This window comes from Chiloscyllium plagiosum, unplaced genomic scaffold, assembly GCF_037043375.1.
Source record: "Chiloscyllium plagiosum isolate Xiang-an unplaced genomic scaffold, Cpla_swu_hap1 HiC_scaffold_27, whole genome shotgun sequence".
NCBI classification, from domain to species: Eukaryota; Metazoa; Chordata; class Chondrichthyes; order Orectolobiformes; family Hemiscylliidae; genus Chiloscyllium; species Chiloscyllium plagiosum.
In genome coordinates, this window is record NW_028270165.1 from 73,227,426 (window position 1) to 73,244,010 (window position 16,585).

Sequence of the window (16,585 nt, forward strand, 5' to 3'; positions counted from 1 at the left end):
TTGTAACGGTTCAAGATGGCTGCACAATCGCCCCGACCTTGGTAGTGGTTCAAGATGGCTGCCCACCTCCACATTCCAAAGGGAGAGGTAACTAGGGACGGGGCCAGTGACCCCCAAGGTCCATTGGATAAACTCCCCACTCCCCCCACCGGCCCTGAACCTCTGATACCCATCACCCCGAGGGTACCACTCACATATTGCCAACCCCCCCACACCCCCCTCACACCACCCACCCCCCCCACCAACCTCGCCCCGCTCTGTTTCTATACCCCCCTGTTAGTTCCGGGGCACTGCCGATATTCCGTTATCCTCACGTCAGATCCGGCAATGCAGAGGGAGAGAGAGAGTGGGGAGCGCCGGAAATGGGAACAGGCAGTTCGGCCCCTCCAGCTAGTTCTGCCCACACCGCCCCCAACAATAGGGGCACGTGACCTCCGACCCCACCGCGATTTATAAACGTGCTCCAACCGGCCCCTGCCCCTAACTGTGTGTTGGATTCGAGGCTGGGGGGAGGGGAGAAAGTAGGAGTGTGTGTGTGACAGGGACAGTGTGTGTCTGTGTGTGTGTGAGAGAGAGGGACAGTGTGTGTGAGAGAGAGAGGGACAGTGTGTGTGTGTGAGAGAGAGGGACAGTGTGTGTGTGAGAGAGAGGGACAGTGTGTGTGTGAGAGAGAGAGGGACAGTGTGTGTGTGAGAGGGACAGTGTGTGTGTGTGTGAAAGAGAGGGACAGTGTGCGTGTGAGAGGGACAGTGTGTGTGTGTGTGTGAGAGAGAGGGACAGTGTGTGTGTGTGAGAGAGAGGGACAGTGTGTGTGTGTGACAGGGACAGTGTGTGTCTGTGTGTGTGTGAGAGAGAGGGACAGTGTGTGTGTGTGAGAGAGAGGGACAGTGTGTGTGTGAGAGAGAGAGGGACAGTGTGTGTGTGTGAGAGAGAGGGACAGTGTGCGTGTGAGAGGGACAGTGTGTGTGTGTGTGAGAGAGAGGGACAGTGTGCGTGTGAGAGGGACAGTGTGTGTGTGTGTGTGAGAGAGAGGGACAGTGTGTGTGTGTGAGAGAGAGGGACAGTGTGTGTGTGAGAGAGAGGGACAGTGTGTGTGTGTGAGAGAGAGGGACAGTGTGTGTGTGTGTGAGAGAGGGACAGTGTGTGTGTGTGTGAGAGAGGGACAGTGTGTGTGTGAGAGAGGGACAGTGTGTGTGTGAGAGAGGGACAGTGTGTGTGTGTGAGAGAGGGACAGTGTGCGTGTGTGAGAGAGAGGGACAGTGTGTGTGTGTGTGAGAGAGGGACAGTGTGTGTGTGAGAGAGGGACAGTGTGTGTGTGAGAGAGGGACAGTGTGTGTGTGTGTGTGTGAGAGAGAGGGACAGTGTGTGTGTGTGAGAGAGAGAGGGACAGTGTGTGTGTGTGAGAGAGGGACAGTGTGTGTGTGTGAGAGAGAGGGACAGTGTGTGTGTGTGAGAGAGAGGGACAGTGTGTGTGTGTGTGTGAGAGAGAGGGACAGTGTGTGTGTGAGAGAGGGACAGTGTGTGTGTGAGAGAGGGACAGTGTGTGTGTGTGTGTGTGTGAGAGAGAGGGACAGTGTGTGTGTGTGAGAGAGGGACAGTGTGTGTGTGTGAGAGAGAGAGGGACAGTGTGTGTGTGTGAGAGAGGGACAGTGTGTGTGTGTGTGAGAGAGAGGGACAGTGTGTGTGTGTGTGAGAGAGGGACAGTGTGTGTGTGAGAGAGAGAGGGACAGTGTGTGTGTGTGTGTGTGAGACAGAGGGACAGTGTGTGTGTGTGAGAGAGGGACAGTGTGTGTGTGTGTGTGTGAGACAGAGGGACAGTGTGTGTGTGTGAGAGAGGGACAGTGTGTGTGTCTGAGAGAGGGACAGTGTGTGTGTGTGAGAGAGAGGGACAGTGTGTGTGTGTGAGAGAGAGAGGGACAGTGTGTGTGTGTGAGAGAGGGACAGTGTGTGTGTGTGATAGGGACAGTGTGTGTGTGAGAGAGAGGGACAGTGTGTGTGTGTGTGTGAGAGAGAGGGACAGTGTGTGTGTGTGAGAGAGAGAGGGACAGTGTGTGTGTGTGAGAGAGAGGGACAGTGTGTGTGTGTGTGAGAGAGGGACAGTGTGTGTGTGTGTGTGAGAGAGGGACAGTGTGTGTGTGAGAGAGGGACAGTGTGTGTGTGTGTGAGAGAGGGGCAGTGTGTGTGAGAGAGAGGGACAGTGTGTGTGTGTGTGAGAGAGGGACAGTGTGTGTGTGTGAGAGAGGGACAGTGTGTGTGTGTGAGAGAGAGGGACAGTGTGTGTGTGAGAGAGAGAGGGACAGTGTGTGTGTGTGAGAGAGAGAGGGACAGTGTGTGTGTGAGAGAGGGACAGTGTGTGTGTGAGAGAGGGACAGTGTGTGTGTGTGAGAGAGGGACAGTGTATGTGTGAGAGAGAGAGGGACAGTGTGTGTGTGAGAGAGGGACAGTGTGTGTGTGAGAGAGAGAGGGACAGTGTGTGTGTGTGTGTGAGAGAGGGACAGTGTGTGTGTGAGAGAGAGGGACAGTGTGTGTGTGTGAGAGAGAGAGGGACAGTTTGTGTGAGAGAGAGGGACAGTGTGTGTGTGAGAGAGAGGGACAGTGTGTGTGTGAGAGAGAGGGACAGTGTGTGTGTGAGAGAGAGGGACAGTGTGTGTGTGTGAGAGAGGGACAGTGTGTGTGTGAGAGAGAGAGGGACAGTGTGTGTGTGAGAGAGAGAGGGACAGTGTGTGTGACAGGGCCAGTGCGTGTCTGTGTGTGTGTGAGAGAGGGACAGTGTGTGTGTGTGAGAGAGGGACAGTGTGTGTGTGTGAGAGAGGGACAGTGTGTGTGTGTGAGAGAGAGGGACAGTGTGTGTGAGAGAGAGGGACAGTGTGTGTGTAAGAGAGGGACAGTGTGTGTGTGAGAGAGGGACAGTGTGTGTGTGTGAGAGAGAGGGACAGTGTGTGTGTGAGAGAGGGACAGTGTGTGTGTGTGAGAGAGAGAGGGACAGTGGGTGTGAGAGAGAGGGACATTGTGTGTGTGTGTGAGAGGGAGGGACAGTGTGAGTGTGAGAGAGAGGGACTGTGTGTGTGTGGGTGAGAGAGAGGGACAGTGTGTGTGTGTGAGAGAGGGACAGTGTGTGTGTGAGAGAGAGAGGGACAGTGTGTGTGTGAGAGAGAGAGGGACAGTGTGTGTGTGTGAGAGGGACAGTGTGTGTGTGTGAGAGAGAGGGACAGTGTGTGTGTGTGAGAGAGAGAGGGACAGTGTGTGTGAGAGAGGGACAGTGTGTGTGTGTGTGAGAGAGGGACAGTGTGTGTGTGTGTGAGAGAGGGACAGTGTGTGTGTGTGAGAGAGAGGGACAGTGTGTGTGTGTGTGTGAGAGAGGGACAGTGTGTGTGTGTGAGAGAGGGACAGTGTGTGTGTGAGAGAGAGAGGGACAGTGTGTGTGACAGGGACAGTGTGTGTCTGTGTGTGTGTGAGAGAGGGACGGTGTGTGTGTGAGAGAGAGGGACAGTGTGTGTGTGAGAGAGGGACAGTGTGTGTGTGTGTGAGAGAGGGACAGTGTGTGTGTGTGAGAGAGAGGGACAGTGTGTGTGTGAGAGAGAGAGGGACAGTGTGTGTGTGAGAGAGAGGGATAGTGTGTGTGTGTGAGGGAGAGGGACAGTGTGTGTGTGTGAGAGAGAGGGACAGTGTGTGTGTGTGAGAGAGAGGGACAGTGTGTGTGTGAGAGAGAGGGACAGTGTATGTGTGTGTGAGAGAGAGAGGGACAGTGTGTGTGAGAGACAGAGGGACAGTGTGTGTGAGAGAGAGAGGGACTGTGTGAGTGTGTGAGAGAGGGACAGTGTGAGTGTGTGAGGGAGAGGGACAGTGTGTGTGTGTGAGAGAGAGGGACTGTGTGTGTGAGAGAGAGGGACAGTGTGTGTGTGTGTGAGAGAGAGGGACAGTGTGTGTGTGAGAGAGAGGGACAGTGTGTGTGTGTGAGAGAGAGAGGGACAGTGTGTGTGTGAGAGAGAGGGACTGTGTGTGTGAGAGAGAGGGACAGTGTGTGTGAGAGAGAGGGACAGTGTGTGTGTGTGAGAGAGGGACAGGGTGTGTGTGTGTGAGAGAGAGGGACAGTGTGTGTGTGAGAGAGAGGGACAGTGTGTGTGTGAGAGAGAGGGACAGTGTGTGTGTGTGAGAGAGAGGGACAGTGTGTGTGTGAGAGAGAGAGGGACAGTGTGTGTGTGAGAGAGGGACAGTGTGTGTGTGTGAGAGAGAGGGACAGTGTGTGTGTGTGAGAGAGGGAGGGACAGTGTGTGTGTGAGAGAGAGGGACATTGTGAGTGTGAGAGAGAGGGACAGTGTGTGTGTGTGAGAGAGAGGGACACTGTGTGTGTGAGAGAGAGGGACAGTGTGTGTGTGAGAGAGAGAGGGACAGTGTGTGTGTGAGAGAGGGACAGTGTGTGTGTGTGAGAGAGAGGGACAGTGTGTGTGTGTGAGAGAGGGAGGGACAGTGTGTGTGTGTGAGAGAGGGACAGTGTGTGTGTGTGAGAGAGAGGGACAGTGTGTGTGTGAGAGAGAGAGGGACAGTGTGTGTGAGAGAGAGGGACATTGTGTGTGTGTGTGAGAGGGAGGGACAGTGTGAGTGTGAGAGAGAGGGACAGTGTGTGTGTGTGTGAGAGAGGGACAGTGTGTGTATGTGTGTGAGAGAGAGGGACAGAGTGTGTGTGTGAGAGAGAGAGGGACAGTGTGTGTGTGAGAGAGGGACAGTGTGTGTGTGTGTGAGAGAGGGACAGTGTGTGTGTGTGAGAGAGAGGGACAGTGTGTGTGTGTGTGTGAGAGGGAGAGGGACAGTGTGTGTGTGTGAGAGAGACAGGGACAGTGTGTGTGTGTGAGAGAGAGGGACAGTGTGTGTGTGTGAGAGAGGGACAGTGTGTGTGTGTGAGAGAGGGACAGTGTGTGTGTGAGAGAGGGACAGTGTGTGTGTGAGAGAGGGACAGTGTGTGTGTGTGTGTGAGAGAGGGACAGTGTGTGTGTGTGAGAGAGGGACAGTGTGTGTGTGTGTGTGAGAGAGAGGGACAGTGTGTGTGTGAGAGAGAGAGGGACAGTGTGTGTGTGAGAGAGAGAGGGACAGTGTGTGTGTGAGAGAGGGACAGTGTGTGTGTGTGAGAGAGGGACAGTGTGTGTGTGTGAGAGAGGGACAGTGTGTGTGTTTGAAAGAGAGGGACAGTGTGTGTGTGAGAGAGAGAGGGACAGTGTGTGTGTGAGAGAGAGGGACAGTGTGTGTGTGTGAGAGAGGGACCGTGTGTGTGTGTGTGAGAGAGAGGGACAGTGTGTGTGTGAGAGAGGGACAGTGTGTGTGTGTGTGAGAGAGGGACAGTGTGTGTGCGTGAGAGAGGGACAGTGTGTGTGTTTGAAAGAGAGGGACAGTGTGTGTGTGAGAGAGAGAGGGACAGTGTGTGTGTGAGAGAGAGGGACAGTGTGTGTGTGTGAGAGAGGGACAGTGTGTGTGTGAGAGAGAGGGACAGTGTGTGTGTGAGAGAGAGGGACAGTGTGTGTGTGAGAGAGAGAGGGACAGTGTGTGTGTGTGAGAGAGAGAGGGACAGTGTGTGTGTGAGAGAGAGGGACAGTGTGTGTGTGTGAGAGAGGGACAGTGTGCGTGTGAGAGAGGGACAGTGTGTGTGTGAGAGAGGGACAGTGTGTGTGTGAGAGAGAGAGGGACAGTGTGTGTGTGAGAGAGGGACAGTGTGTGTGTGTGAGAGAGGGACAGTGTGTGTGTGTGAGAGAGAGGGACAGTGTGTGTGTGAGAGAGAGAGGGACAGTGTGTGTGTGTGTGAGAGAGGGACAGTGTGTGCGTGTGAGAGAGGGACAGTGTGTGTGTGTGAGAGAGAGAGGGACAGTGTGTGTGTGTGTGAGAGAGGGACAGTGTGTGTGTGTGAGAGAGAGGGACAGTGTGTGTGTGAGAGAGAGAGAGGGACAGTGTGTGTGTGAGAGAGAGAGAGAGGGACAGTGTGTGTGTGAGAGAGAGGGACAGTGTGTGCGTGTGAGAGAGGGACAGTGTGTGTGTGAGAGAGAGGGACAGTGTGTGTGTGTGAGAGAGAGGGAGTGTGTGTGTGAGAGAGAGGGAGTGTGTGTGTGAGAGAGAGGGACAGTGTGTGTGTGAGAGAGAGAGAGGGACAGTGTGTGTGTGTGAGAGAGGGACAGTGTGTGTGTGTGTGAGAGAGGGACTGTGTGTGTGTGTGAGAGAGAGGGACAGTGTGTGTGTGTGAGAGAGGGACAGTGTGTGTGTGTGTGAGAGAGGGACTGTGTGTGTGTGTGAGAGAGAGGGACAGTGTGTGTGAGAGAGAGGGACAGTGTGTGTGTGTGAGAGAGGGACAGTGTGTGTGTGTGTGAGAGAGGGACTGTGTGTGTGTGTGAGAGAGAGGGACAGTGTGTGTGTGAGAGAGAGAGGGACAGTGTGTGTGTGTGAGAGAGAGGGACAGTGTGCGTGTGAGAGGGACAGTGTGTGTGTGTGTGAGAGAGAGGGACAGTGTGCGTGTGAGAGGGACAGTGTGTGTGTGTGTGTGAGAGAGAGGGACAGTGTGTGTGTGTGAGAGAGAGGGACAGTGTGTGTGTGAGAGAGAGGGACAGTGTGTGTGTGTGAGAGAGAGGGACAGTGTGTGTGTGTGTGAGAGAGGGACAGTGTGTGTGTGAGAGAGGGACAGTGTGTGTGTGAGAGAGGGACAGTGTGTGTGTGTGAGAGAGGGACAGTGTGCGTGTGTGAGAGAGAGGGACAGTGTGTGTGTGTGTGAGAGAGGGACAGTGTGTGTGTGAGAGAGGGACAGTGTGTGTGTGAGAGAGGGACAGTGTGTGTGTGTGTGTGTGAGAGAGAGGGACAGTGTGTGTGTGTGAGAGAGAGAGGGACAGTGTGTGTGTGTGAGAGAGGGACAGTGTGTGTGTGTGAGAGAGAGGGACAGTGTGTGTGTGTGAGAGAGAGGGACAGTGTGTGTGTGTGTGTGAGAGAGAGGGACAGTGTGTGTGTGAGAGAGGGACAGTGTGTGTGTGAGAGAGGGACAGTGTGTGTGTGTGTGTGTGTGAGAGAGAGGGACAGTGTGTGTGTGTGAGAGAGGGACAGTGTGTGTGTGTGTGAGAGAGAGAGGGACAGTGTGTGTGTGTGAGAGAGGGACAGTGTGTGTGGGTGTGAGAGAGAGGGACAGTGTGTGTGTGTGAGAGAGAGGGACAGTGTGTGTGTGTGAGAGAGAGGGACAGTGTGTGTGTGTGTGTGTGAGACAGAGGGACAGTGTGTGTGTGTGAGAGAGGGACAGTGTGTGTGTCTGAGAGAGGGACAGTGTGTGTGTGTGAGAGAGAGGGACAGTGTGTGTGTGTGAGAGAGAGAGGGACAGTGTGTGTGTGTGAGAGAGGGACAGTGTGTGTGTGTGATAGGGACAGTGTGTGTGTGAGAGAGAGGGACAGTGTGTGTGTGTGTGTGAGAGAGAGGGACAGTGTGTGTGTGTGAGAGAGAGAGGGACAGTGTGTGTGTGTGAGAGAGAGGGACAGTGTGTGTGTGTGTGAGAGAGGGACAGTGTGTGTGTGTGTGAGAGAGGGACAGTGTGTGTGTGAGAGAGGGACAGTGTGTGTGTGTGTGAGAGAGGGGCAGTGTGTGTGAGAGAGAGGGACAGTGTGTGTGTGTGTGAGAGAGGGACAGTGTGTGTGTGTGAGAGAGGGACAGTGTGTGTGTGTGAGAGAGAGGGACAGTGTGTGTGTGAGAGAGAGAGGGACAGTCTGTGTGTGTGAGAGGGACAGTGTGTGTGTGTGAGAGAGAGAGGGACAGTGTGTGTGTGAGAGAGGGACAGTGTGTGTGTGAGAGAGGGACAGTGTGTGTGTGTGAGAGAGGGACAGTGTATGTGTGAGAGAGAGAGGGACAGTGTGTGTGTGAGAGAGGGACAGTGTGTGTGTGAGAGAGAGAGGGACAGTGTGTGTGTGTGTGTGAGAGAGGGACAGTGTGTGTGTGAGAGAGAGGGACAGTGTGTGTGTGTGAGAGAGAGAGGGACAGTTTGTGTGAGAGAGAGGGACAGTGTGTGTGTGAGAGAGAGGGACAGTGTGTGTGTGAGAGAGAGGGACAGTGTGTGTGTGTGAGAGAGGGACAGTGTGTGTGTGAGAGAGAGAGGGACAGTGTGTGTGTGAGAGAGAGAGGGACAGTGTGTGTGACAGGGCCAGTGCGTGTCTGTGTGTGTGTGAGAGAGGGACAGTGTGTGTGTGTGAGAGAGGGACAGTGTGTGTGTGAGAGAGAGGGACAGTGTGTGTGTGTGAGAGAGAGGGACAGTGTGTGTGAGAGAGAGGGACAGTGTGTGTGTAAGAGAGGGACAGTGTGTGTGTGTGAGAGAGAGGGACAGTGTGTGTGTGAGAGAGGGACAGTGTGTGTGTGTGAGAGAGAGAGGGACAGTGGGTGTGAGAGAGAGGGACATTGTGTGTGTGTGTGAGAGGGAGGGACAGTGTGAGTGTGAGAGAGAGGGACTGTTTGTGTGTGGGTGAGAGAGAGGGACAGTGTGTGTGTGTGAGAGAGGGACAGTGTGTGTGTGAGAGAGAGAGGGACAGTGTGTGTGTGAGAGAGAGAGGGACAGTGTGTGTGTGTGAGAGGGACAGTGTGTGTGTGTGAGAGAGAGGGACAGTGTGTGTGTGTGAGAGAGAGAGGGACAGTGTGTGTGAGAGAGGGACAGTGTGTGTGTGTGTGAGAGAGGGACAGTGTGTGTGTGTGTGAGAGAGGGACAGTGTGTGTGTGTGAGAGAGAGGGACAGTGTGTGTGTGTGTGTGAGAGAGGGACAGTGTGTGTGTGTGAGAGAGGGACAGTGTGTGTGTGAGAGAGAGAGGGACAGTGTGTGTGACAGGGACAGTGTGTGTCTGTGTGTGTGTGAGAGAGGGACGGTGTGTGTGTGAGAGAGAGGGACAGTGTGTGTGTGAGAGAGGGACAGTGTGTGTGTGTGTGAGAGAGGGACAGTGTGTGTGTGTGAGAGAGAGGGACAGTGTGTGTGTGAGAGAGAGAGGGACAGTGTGTGTGTGAGAGAGAGGGATAGTGTGTGTGTGTGAGGGAGAGGGACAGTGTGTGTGTGTGAGAGAGAGGGACAGTGTGTGTGTGTGAGAGAGAGGGACAGTGTGTGTGTGAGAGAGAGGGACAGTGTATGTGTGTGTGAGAGAGAGAGGGACAGTGTGTGAGAGACAGAGGGACAGTGTGTGTGAGAGAGAGAGGGACTGTGTGAGTGTGTGAGAGAGGGACAGTGTGAGTGTGTGAGGAAGAGGGACAGTGTGTGTGTGTGAGAGAGAGGGACTGTGTGTGTGAGAGAGAGGGACAGTGTGTGTGTGTGTGTGAGAGAGAGGGACAGTGTGTGTGTGAGAGAGAGGGACAGTGTGTGTGTGTGAGAGAGAGAGGGACAGTGTGTGTGTGAGAGAGAGGGACTGTGTGTGTGAGAGAGAGGGACAGTGTGTGTGTGAGAGAGAGAGGGACAGTGTGTGTGTGTGAGAGAGGGACAGGGTGTGTGTGTGTGAGAGAGAGGGACAGTGTGTGTGTGAGAGAGAGGGACAGTGTGTGTGTGTGAGAGAGAGGGACAGTGTGCGTGTGAGAGGGACAGTGTGTGTGTGTGTGAGAGAGAGGGACAGTGTGCGTGTGAGAGGGACAGTGTGTGTGTGTGTGTGAGAGAGAGGGACAGTGTGTGTGTGTGAGAGAGAGGGACAGTGTGTGTGTGAGAGAGAGGGACAGTGTGTGTGTGTGAGAGAGAGGGACAGTGTGTGTGTGTGAGAGAGAGGGACAGTGTGTGTGTGTGAGAGAGGGACAGTGTGTGTGTGTGTGAGAGAGGGACTGTGTGTGTGTGTGAGAGAGAGGGACAGTGTGTGTGTGAGAGAGAGAGGGACAGTGTGTGTGTGTGAGAGAGAGGGACAGTGTGCGTGTGAGAGGGACAGTGTGTGTGTGTGTGAGAGAGAGGGACAGTGTGCGTGTGAGAGGGACAGTGTGTGTGTGTGTGTGAGAGAGAGGGACAGTGTGTGTGTGTGAGAGAGAGGGACAGTGTGTGTGTGAGAGAGAGGGACAGTGTGTGTGTGTGAGAGAGAGGGACAGTGTGTGTGTGTGTGAGAGAGGGACAGTGTGTGTGTGAGAGAGGGACAGTGTGTGTGTGAGAGAGGGACAGTGTGTGTGTGTGAGAGAGGGACAGTGTGCGTGTGTGAGAGAGAGGGACAGTGTGTGTGTGTGTGAGAGAGGGACAGTGTGTGTGTGAGAGAGGGACAGTGTGTGTGTGAGAGAGGGACAGTGTGTGTGTGTGTGTGTGAGAGAGAGGGACAGTGTGTGTGTGTGAGAGAGAGAGGGACAGTGTGTGTGTGTGAGAGAGGGACAGTGTGTGTGTGTGAGAGAGAGGGACAGTGTGTGTGTGTGAGAGAGAGGGACATTGTGTGTGTGTGTGTGAGAGAGAGGGACAGTGTGTGTGTGAGAGAGGGACAGTGTGTGTGTGAGAGAGGGACAGTGTGTGTGTGTGTGTGTGTGAGAGAGAGGGACAGTGTGTGTGTGTGAGAGAGGGACAGTGTGTGTGTGTGAGAGAGAGAGGGACAGTGTGTGTGTGTGAGAGAGGGACAGTGTGTGTGGGTGTGAGAGAGAGGGACAGTGTGTGTGTGTGAGAGAGAGGGACAGTGTGTGTGTGTGAGAGAGAGGGACAGTGTGTGTGTGTGTGTGTGAGACAGAGGGACAGTGTGTGTGTGTGAGAGAGGGACAGTGTGTGTGTCTGAGAGAGGGACAGTGTGTGTGTGTGAGAGAGAGGGACAGTGTGTGTGTGTGAGAGAGAGAGGGACAGTGTGTGTGTGTGAGAGAGGGACAGTGTGTGTGTGTGATAGGGACAGTGTGTGTGTGAGAGAGAGGGACAGTGTGTGTGTGTGTGTGAGAGAGAGGGACAGTGTGTGTGTGTGAGAGAGAGAGGGACAGTGTGTGTGTGTGAGAGAGAGGGACAGTGTGTGTGTGTGTGAGAGAGGGACAGTGTGTGTGTGTGTGAGAGAGGGACAGTGTGTGTGTGAGAGAGGGACAGTGTGTGTGTGTGTGAGAGAGGGGCAGTGTGTGTGAGAGAGAGGGACAGTGTGTGTGTGTGTGAGAGAGGGACAGTGTGTGTGTGTGAGAGAGGGACAGTGTGTGTGTGTGAGAGAGAGGGACAGTGTGTGTGTGAGAGAGGGACAGTGTGTGTGTGTGAGAGAGAGGGACAGTGTGTGTGTGTGAGAGAGGGAGGGACAGTGTGTGTGTGTGAGAGAGGGACAGTGTGTGTGTGTGAGAGAGAGGGACAGTGTGTGTGAGAGAGAGGGACATTGTGTGTGTGTGTGAGAGGGAGGGACAGTGTGAGTGTGAGAGAGAGGGACAGTGTGTGTGTGTGTGAGAGAGGGACAGTGTGTGTGTGTGAGAGAGAGGGACAGTGTGTGTGTGAGAGAGAGGGACAGTGTGTGTGTGTGAGAGAGGGAGGGACAGTGTGTGTGTGTGAGAGAGGGACAGTGTGTGTGTGTGAGAGAGAGGGACAGTGTGTGTGTGTGAGAGAGAGGGACAGTGTGTGTGTGAGAGAGAGGGACAGTGTGTGTGTGTGAGAGAGAGGGACAGTGTGTGTGTGTGAGAGAGAGGGACAGTGTGTGTGTGAGAGAGAGGGACAGTGTGTGTGTGAGAGAGAGGGACAGTGTGTGTGTGTGAGAGAGAGGGACAGTGTGTGTGTGAGAGAGAGGGACAGTGTGTGTGTGTGAGAGAGAGGGACAGTGTGTGTGTGTGTGAGAGAGGGACAGTGTGTGTGTGTGAGAGAGAGGGACAGTGTGTGTGTGAGAGAGAGGGACAGTGTGTGTGTGTGAGAGAGGGAGGGACAGTGTGTGTGTGAGAGAGAGGGACAGTGTGTGTGTGTGAGAGAGGGAGGGACAGTGTGTGTGTGTGAGAGAGGGACAGTGTGTGTGTGAGAGAGAGAGGGACAGTGTGTGTGAGAGAGAGGGACATTGTGTGTGTGTGTGAGAGGGAGGGACAGTGTGAGTGTGAGAGAGAGGGACAGTGTGTGTGTGTGTGAGAGAGGGACAGTGTGTGTATGTGTGTGAGAGAGAGGGACAGAGTGTGTGTGTGAGAGAGAGAGGGACAGTGTGTGTGTGAGAGAGGGACAGTGTGTGTGTGTGTGAGAGAGGGACAGTGTGTGTGTGTGAGAGAGAGGGACAGTGTGTGTGTGTGTGTGAGAGGGAGAGGGACAGTGTGTGTGTGTGAGAGAGACAGGGACAGTGTGTGTGTGTGAGAGAGAGGGACAGTGTGTGTGTGTGAGAGAGGGACAGTGTGTGTGTGTGAGAGAGGGACAGTGTGTGTGTGAGAGAGGGACAGTGTGTGTGTGAGAGAGGGACAGTGTGTGTGTGTGTGTGAGAGAGGGACAGTGTGTGTGTGTGAGAGAGGGACAGTGTGTGTGTGTGAGAGAGAGGGACAGTGTGTGTGTGAGAGAGAGAGGGACAGTGTGTGTGTGAGAGAGAGAGGGACAGTGTGTGTGTGAGAGAGGGACAGTGTGTGTGTGTGAGAGAGGGACAGTGTGTGTGTGTGAGAGAGGGACAGTGTGTGTGTTTGAAAGAGAGGGACAGTGTGTGTGTGAGAGAGAGAGGGACAGTGTGTGTGTGAGAGAGAGGGACAGTGTGTGTGTGTGAGAGAGGGACCGTGTGTGTGTGTGTGAGAGAGAGGGACAGTGTGTGTGTGAGAGAGGGACAGTGTGTGTGTGTGTGAGAGAGGGACAGTGTGTGTGCGTGAGAGAGGGACAGTGTGTGTGTTTGAAAGAGAGGGACAGTGTGTGTGTGAGAGAGAGAGGGACAGTGTGTGTGTGAGAGAGAGGGACAGTGTGTGTGTGTGAGAGAGGGACAGTGTGTGTGTGAGAGAGAGGGACAGTGTGTGTGTGAGAGAGAGGGACAGTGTGTGTGTGAGAGAGAGAGGGACAGTGTGTGTGTGTGAGAGAGAGAGGGACAGTGTGTGTGTGAGAGAGAGAGAGAGAGCGGGACATTGTGTGTGTGTGAGAGAGAGGGACTGTGTGTGTGTGAGAGAGAGGGACAGTGTGTGTGTGTGTGTGTGAGAGAGAGGGACAGTGTGTGTGTGAGAGAGAGGGACAGTGTGTGTGTGTGTGTGAGAGAGGGACAGTGTGTGCGTGTGAGAGAGGGACAGTGTGTGTGAGAGAGAGGGACAGTGTGTGTGTGTGTGTGAGAGAGGGACAGTGTGTGTGAGAGAGAGGGACAGTGTGTGTGTGTGTGTGAGAGAGGGACAGTGTGTGCGTGTGAGAGAGGGACAGTGTGTGTGTGAGAGAGGGACTGTGTGTGTGTGAGAGAGAGGGACAGTGTGTGTGTGTGAGAGAGGGACAGTGTGTGTGTGAGAGAGAGAGAGGGACAGTGTGTGTGTGTGAGAGAGGGACAGTGTGTGTGTGTGTGAGAGAGGGACTGTGTGTGTGTGTGAGAGAGAGGGACAGTGTGTGTGTGAGAGAGAGAGGGACAGTGTGTGTGTGTGAGAGAGAGGGACAGTGTGCGTGTGAGAGGGACAGTGTGTGTGTGTGTGAGAGAGAGGGACAGTGTGCGTGTGAGAGGGACAGTGTGTGTGTGTGTGTGAGAGAGAGGGACAGTGTGTGTGTGTGAGAGAGAGGGACAGTGTGTGTGTGAGAGAGAGGGACAGTGTGTGTGTGTGAGAGAGAGGGACAGTGTGTGTGTGTGTGAGAGAGGGACAGTGTGTGTGTGAGAGAGGGACAGTGTGTGTGTGAGAGAGAGGGACAGTGTGCGTGTGTGAGAGAGAGGGACAGTGTGTGTGTGTGTGAGAGAGGGACAGTGTGTGTGTGAGAGAGGGACAGTGTGTGTGTGTGAGAGAGGGACAGTGTGCGTGTGTGAGAGAGAGGGACAGTGTGTGTGTGTGTGAGAGAGGGACAGTGTGTGTGTGAGAGAGGGACAGTGTGTGTGTGAGAGAGGGACAGTGTGTGTGTGTGTGTGTGAGAGAGAGGGACAGTGTGTGTGTGAGAGAGAGGGACAGTGTGTGCGTGTGTGTGTGAGAGAGGGACAGTGTGTGTGTGAGAGAGAGAGGGACAGTGTGTGTGTGTGAGAGAGGGACAGTGTGTGTGTGTGAGAGAGAGGGACAGTGTGTGCGTGTGTGTGTGAGAGAGGGACAGTGTGTGTGTGAGAGAGAGAGGGACAGTGTGTGTGTGTGAGAGAGGGACAGTGTGTGTGTGTGAGAGAGAGGGACAGTGTGTGTGTGTGAGAGAGAGGGACAGTGTGTGTGTGTGTGTGAGAGAGAGGGACAGTGTGTGTGTGAGAGAGGGACAGTGTGTGTGTGAGAGAGGGACAGTGTGTGTGTGTGTGTGTGTGAGAGAGAGGGACAGTGTGTGTGTGTGAGAGAGGGACAGTGTGTGTGTGTGAGAGAGAGAGGGACAGTGTGTGTGTGTGAGAGAGGGACAGTGTGTGTGGGTGTGAGAGAGAGGGACAGTGTGTGTGTGTGAGAGAGAGGGACAGTGTGTGTGTGTGTGTGTGAGACAGAGGGACAGTGTGTGTGTGTGAGAGAGGGACAGTGTGTGTGTCTGAGAGAGGGACAGTGTGTGTGTGTGAGAGAGAGGGACAGTGTGTGTGTGTGAGAGAGAGAGGGACAGTGTGTGTGTGTGAGAGAGGGACAGTGTGTGTGTGTGATAGGGACAGTGTGTGTGTGAGAGAGAGGGACAGTGTGTGTGTGTGTGTGAGAGAGAGGGACAGTGTGTGTGTGTGAGAGAGAGAGGGACAGTGTGTGTGTGTGAGAGAGAGGGACAGTGTGTGTGTGTGTGAGAGAGGGACAGTGTGTGTGTGTGTGAGAGAGGGACAGTGTGTGTGTGAGAGAGGGACAGTGTGTGTGTGTGTGAGAGAGGGGCAGTGTGTGTGAGAGAGAGGGACAGTGTGTGTGTGTGTGAGAGAGGGACAGTGTGTGTGTGTGAGAGAGGGACAGTGTGTGTGTGTGAGAGAGAGGGACAGTGTGTGTGTGAGAGAGAGAGGGACAGTCTGTGTGTGTGAGAGGGACAGTGTGTGTGTGTGAGAGAGAGAGGGACAGTGTGTGTGTGAGAGAGGGACAGTGTGTGTGTGAGAGAGGGACAGTGTGTGTGTGTGAGAGAGGGACAGTGTATGTGTGAGAGAGAGAGGGACAGTGTGTGTGTGAGAGAGGGACAGTGTGTGTGTGAGAGAGAGAGGGACAGTGTGTGTGTGTGTGTGAGAGAGGGACAGTGTGTGTGTGAGAGAGAGGGACAGTTTGTGTGAGAGAGAGGGACAGTGTGTGTGTGAGAGAGAGGGACAGTGTGTGTGTGAGAGAGAGGGACAGTGTGTGTGTGTGAGAGAGGGACAGTGTGTGTGTGAGAGAGAGAGGGACAGTGTGTGTGTGAGAGAGAGAGGGACAGTGTGTGTGACAGGGCCAGTGCGTGTCTGTGTGTGTGTGAGAGAGGGACAGTGTGTGTGTGTGAGAGAGGGACAGTGTGTGTGTGAGAGAGAGGGACAGTGTGTGTGTGTGAGAGAGAGGGACAGTGTGTGTGAGAGAGAGGGACAGTGTGTGTGTAAGAGAGGGACAGTGTGTGTGTGTGAGAGAGAGGGACAGTGTGTGTGTGAGAGAGGGACAGTGTGTGTGTGTGAGAGAGAGAGGGACAGTGGGTGTGAGAGAGAGGGACATTGTGTGTGTGTGTGAGAGGGAGGGACAGTGTGAGTGTGAGAGAGAGGGACTGTTTGTGTGTGGGTGAGAGAGAGGGACAGTGTGTGTGTGTGAGAGAGGGACAGTGTGTGTGTGAGAGAGAGAGGGACAGTGTGTGTGTGAGAGAGAGAGGGACAGTGTGTGTGTGTGAGAGGGACAGTGTGTGTGTGTGAGAGAGAGGGACAGTGTGTGTGTGTGAGAGAGAGAGGGACAGTGTGTGTGAGAGAGGGACAGTGTGTGTGTGTGTGAGAGAGGGACAGTGTGTGTGACAGGGACAGTGTGTGTCTGTGTGTGTGTGAGAGAGGGACGGTGTGTGTGTGAGAGAGAGGGACAGTGTGTGTGTGAGAGAGGGACAGTGTGTGTGTGTGTGAGAGAGGGACAGTGTGTGTGTGTGAGAGAGAGGGACAGTGTGTGTGTGAGAGAGAGAGGGACAGTGTGTGTGTGAGAGAGAGGGATAGTGTGTGTGTGTGAGGGAGAGGGACAGTGTGTGTGTGTGAGAGAGAGGGACAGTGTGTGTGTGTGAGAGAGAGGGACAGTGTGTGTGTGAGAGAGAGGGACAGTGTATGTGTGTGTGAGAGAGAGAGGGACAGTGTGTGAGAGACAGAGGGACAGTGTGTGTGAGAGAGAGAGGGACTGTGTGAGTGTGTGAGAGAGGGACAGTGTGAGTGTGTGAGGAAGAGGGACAGTGTGTGTGTGTGAGAGAGAGGGACTGTGTGTGTGAGAGAGAGGGACAGTGTGTGTGTGTGTGTGAGAGAGAGGGACAGTGTGTGTGTGAGAGAGAGGGACAGTGTGTGTGTGTGAGAGAGAGAGGGACAGTGTGTGTGTGAGAGAGAGGGACTGTGTGTGTGAGAGAGAGGGACAGTGTGTGTGTGAGAGAGAGAGGGACAGTGTGTGTGTGTGAGAGAGGGACAGGGTGTGTGTGTGTGAGAGAGAGGGACAGTGTGTGTGTGAGAGAGAGGGACAGTGTGTGTGT

General features: G+C 54.3%; 1 protein-coding gene across 1 annotated transcript in view; it reads right to left on the reverse strand.

The window, feature by feature from the left end:
• The window catches only part of LOC148144578 (adenylate cyclase type 2-like), a 236,112-nt gene that overhangs the window by 24,435 nt on the left and 195,092 nt on the right, over window positions 1-16,585 (reverse strand). The gene's annotated exons all lie outside the window — the stretch shown is intronic.